Raw genomic sequence first — 3753 nt, forward strand, 5'->3', positions numbered from 1 at the left:
ACGTAAAACTCTATAATCCACTTTTAACCTGATTCAGTATTATTCGAGCAGTCTCGCACGAATAGAATCACTATTATTATTACATTGTGTTTGCTTGTGCATTTATAAGATGTTTTACAAACATTTAAATGCATAAGAAGTAAACAAAGTCTAAGTCTTTTGCTTAGTAGACCGGTTGTGGGCGTCGTCCACTTTAAGGTAACACGGTCAGATCTATGCAATGCTTTGCAAAAGAAAAAGAAGAATTTCACAACCTAGATAGGCTTTGGCTACCTATCGTGAAAGGTTGCAATGTCAGTCCGCATATTTCTAAGCCTTACTGAAATAATTTGACATTGGTGTGGTATAGCACTGAACGGATCTAACAGCAAGACGTGTCTTTATGCTATCTACTGAAAGACTAGGTCTTGATAAAATATTATTTCTTAATCTACATATGTTAGCATTGAGCATACGGTATTGATTATGCACTACTTTGACTTATCAAATGGTGCGGGTTTTTCGCAACCCAATAATCCTGATATATTGGGTAGTGGTGATTAATATCTAGCGGTGCTAGGATTGCTATTATGTTGAAACGTGCACGAGGTGAGTCTCGTTTGATAATGTCCTCAAGAGGAGCTCGAACAAGGTTTTATTATTCGGAAAACTGGCCAGTTGGAGTTTTATTACTCTATGAATAATAAATAAATGATTCTTGCTAAGTCCACTCTTGGAATTAATAAGATATTAATTAATTAAGTCCATAGCAGACATTAATTAATTAATGGACATTTATATCTTAAGCGCGGGAAATAAATAATAAAAGTGGAAACCCGGATTACTTGTAATTTCGGATTTGGATGGGGAGAGTTCAATATTACTTCTGTAGTGGCTGCTCGTAATATTCCAATATAAGCTTGTATTAAATTGTGGGCTCAATTTAATTAGTAAAAAGCTAATTGGGCGAGCCCATATCCAAAACCTTCCATAGATCCCTGTCTGGGCCCAAAAGGAACTTAATATAAATAGGAGAATAAAGGAGACAGAATTAACACAATTTTCATTACTGAAATTTTCGAAAATATCAGCCCCATCAGCTGTAGGAATTTTCGAATTCCACTCCTTTTCCCAAAAGGATTTCTTCTGTCTTCTTTATTCGAGTCCTAGTGTTTTGATAAGATCAGCCCACCCTGATATCGAGATACAGTTCGGGAACCAGAGAGAAGATCCGTGGTCTAGTATTGAAGATCATCACGTGGAGAAGGCGCGAGCAATCGACGATTCTTTGGAGAATCAAATCGGTAACCCTAAACCGTAGTATTCATGTTTAGGATTTACTTTCTATGAGCATGAATTATTTGCGTTCTAGCATGCAATTATATGTTAAACATGTGAATTGATTAATCGCATAATCAGTCAAATAGATCCGTATCTGATTTATTTGTTTTGTACAAGTCTTCCGCTGTGCAAGGGGCACAAAACCCCATCAGTAGCCTTGCCCTTTTTAGGACAATCTGGCTTCCAATGACCTTTCTCTCCACACTTGAAGCATTTTCCAGTTTGCTTCTTGTCACCCCGCTGTTTCTTCTTTCCCTTAGCATTGTTGACTGCTACTTGGTTCGGTGCCTTTTTCTTTCCTCTTCTAGCCTTAGAGCCAGAGGAATTAGGCGCGATACTCATCATAGCTACTTTAGCTTGAACCATAAGGTCCTCCGCCGACTGAAGTTCAGTCAGCAACTCTGCTAAAGTATAATTCCGTTTGTTCATCTCAAAGTTGAGCTTGAACTGCTGGAAGCTAGGGGGAAGACTCTGAAGGATTATAGTAACCTGGGACTCGGGATCGATCGTCCCTCCCAATACCTCAATCTGGTTGAGGTGACTCATCATCTCGAGGACGTGTTGCCTCACAGACGAGCCTTCCTTCATAGACTTCGTCATGATACTCCGAAAGGCTTGAGACTTAGCCGTTCGATTCTGAGTACCAAAAAGATTTGCGAGATTTGTCATGATCTCGGCGGCAGTTTCCATGGCAGAATGCTGATGCTTGAGTACTGATGACATAGAAGCCAACATGTAGCACTTAGCCATCTCATTCGCCTTATGCCACCGTCTATGCGCATCTCGCAATGCTTGGCTGGCACTAGCAGCCGGGACAGCTGGGCGTGGAGTAGTGAGTACGAACTTGTACTCTTCTGCTGTGAGAACGATATCCAAGTTTTGTTTCCATTCGATGTAATTTTGGCCTTCGAGTTTGTTTTCTTTGAGAATGGCAGAAAGAGGATTAAAAGACATCTTGACGAATTTTATTGCACTTCAAACAGAAGATTTTACTATTTGTCATAAACTTATGTAAGGAAATTGAGTAGATTAACCATAAAACTTTTCAAAATCTTACAACAGCAAAATTAATAAATTGTATCCTCCTCAGGAGGTTAATACGCATTAAAATTTCGACAATTTACTGGTCACAACACCGACATATCAATAGCTTCCTCCTCTGGAGGTTGACATGTCAAATGCTTCCTAAGCACGACCACCTGGTTTAGCATTACAGTATTTTATTTCTACAACACACTCCCATAACAATGTTCATGTGTTGATAACAAAATCAAGCTATCTCATAAATTCCGATTGAACCCTGAAACTCGCAATTCCTTAGGATTATTGTCCCTACTCTGTAGGTGGCGATAATATTAGGAATCACTTTCTAGTTCACTCTATTCATTATTTGAGAAGTCCGCCCTTATGAACTTACTGTTTTCGTAGGATTATTGTCCCTACTCTGTAGGTGGCGATAATATTAGAAAATCAGCTTCACAAAATTTGGCAGTCCAACCGATGGAGACCATATATAAACCATTAGTTCATAATTATCGCTTAGATATTTGGGTTATGGTTTTAATTAATTATCCTTTAGCCTTAAGGCAGATTAAGACTAATTAAATTCTGTTGGTATTTAATTTACTGGATAATTAAATCTTTTATAATCTTTAATATCTTAATATAGAAACTATTAATCTAGAATTTAATTCTCATTCATGTCTTACTATAAGATATATCTAAAATAAAATACATTATTTATAATCTTAATTAGACATGAAAAATCAAATTCATATAATTTCCAAGTTCAAGATTAGGAAGAATATCAATTATATTATTTAATGTATTCTTATATATATCATATCTTATAATAGATTCTAGATATATATTATAATTAGGAAACTATTAAATTATTCTTATCTATATCATCTAGGATATAAAATATTCATAGATATAGAAAATAATCCAAATATTCCTAAAATCTAGGGAAATCTTCCCAAAATGTTTTATTTCATTAAATAATATTATTTTTAATGATATCTATTAATTAAACAATTAAATAATCATTAAAATAATCTTTCGTCAATTTCTAGAGATTCGAGGTTGGCACGAATCTACACAACGAAGATACGAAGATATCCCCGGAGATTCTCGCCGGGACGGCGTGTTCGCCCCCCGACGACCGCCGGAAAACCCGCGCCTTACGGCGCGCTCTTCCTTCTCCCTTCTTCCTCCCGGCGGACAACCGCCGAGATTTCACCCTCCGTCGTCGTCGAGCCAGAAGGCGCAGCCAGAGCCACGACCTCCCGGCGATCTCCCACTGCCCGACGAGCTCGCGCGCACCAGCAGCCGGCGGCTGCTCTCGGTTGCGCCTCGCTAGGGCTGGGTCGGCTAGGGTTTCGGTATTAGGGTTAGGGTTAGGGTTTTGCGAAGAAGACCGGCGCCTCGGTG

The sequence above is a fragment of the Salvia hispanica genome, chromosome 6 (assembly GCF_029641045.1).
Source record: "Salvia hispanica isolate PSC_SH4W2 chromosome 6, Shi_PSC_v1, whole genome shotgun sequence".
In the NCBI taxonomy this organism is placed as follows: domain Eukaryota; kingdom Viridiplantae; phylum Streptophyta; class Magnoliopsida; order Lamiales; family Lamiaceae; genus Salvia; species Salvia hispanica.